The 740-nt window shown below is 46.2% G+C and overlaps 1 non-coding gene across 1 annotated transcript; it reads left to right on the plus strand.

Annotated features, from left to right (window-relative positions):
• Positions 1–341: 341 nt before the first annotated feature.
• TRNAY-AUA (transfer RNA tyrosine (anticodon AUA)) lies at positions 342–413 on the plus strand. Its single transcript has one exon. It is a non-coding gene; the product is annotated as a tRNA-Tyr (tRNA).
• The last annotated feature ends 327 nt before the right edge of the window (positions 414–740 follow it).

Below are 740 nucleotides of genomic sequence, written 5' to 3' on the forward strand. Positions count from 1 at the left end.
GTTCAAATCCCGGCGCCGGAGAGAATTTTTCTCCGTTCCATTACTCTTTCATCGTATGATGACGCAGAATATCTGCATGGAAATATCATATGTACTTCGGTACATTAAAATAATATATAGGCCTATGATAAACTGCGTAAATCACTTCATGATTTAAGACGGCGCTTATTCCGTCGGATCCCGGCCAACTAGTCACTCATAACGAGTGCACCTCAGCACATGTGTGGACTTCGGTCCTACGTTCATAGAAATCTATGACGTAGTGCAGAGGGCGGCCACTAGAGGGAACCCAAGAGTTGGAACTTAATCTGAGACGATTCTGTCCGACGCCGGGGTGGGTATCCGGTGTGGCTTAGTGGATAAAGCATCAGCGCATAGAGCTGAAAACCCGGGTTCAAATCCCGGCGCCGGAGAAAATTTTTCTCCGTTCCATTACTCTTTCATCGTATGATGACGCAGAATATCTGCATGGAAATATCATATGTACTTCGGTACATTAAAATAATATATATGATAAAATGCGTAAATCACTTCATGATTTAAGACGGCGCTTATTCCGTCGGATCCCGGCCAACTAGTCACTCATAACGAGTGCACCTCAGCACATGTGTGGACTTCGGTCCTACGTTCATAGACATCTATGACGTAGTGCAGAGGGCGGCCACTAGAGGGAACCCAAGAGTTGGAACTTAATCTGAGACGATTCTGTCCGACGCCGGGGTGGTATCCAGTGTGGCTTA

The sequence above is a fragment of the Periplaneta americana genome, chromosome 8 (assembly GCF_040183065.1).
Source record: "Periplaneta americana isolate PAMFEO1 chromosome 8, P.americana_PAMFEO1_priV1, whole genome shotgun sequence".
NCBI classification, from domain to species: domain Eukaryota; kingdom Metazoa; phylum Arthropoda; class Insecta; order Blattodea; family Blattidae; genus Periplaneta; species Periplaneta americana.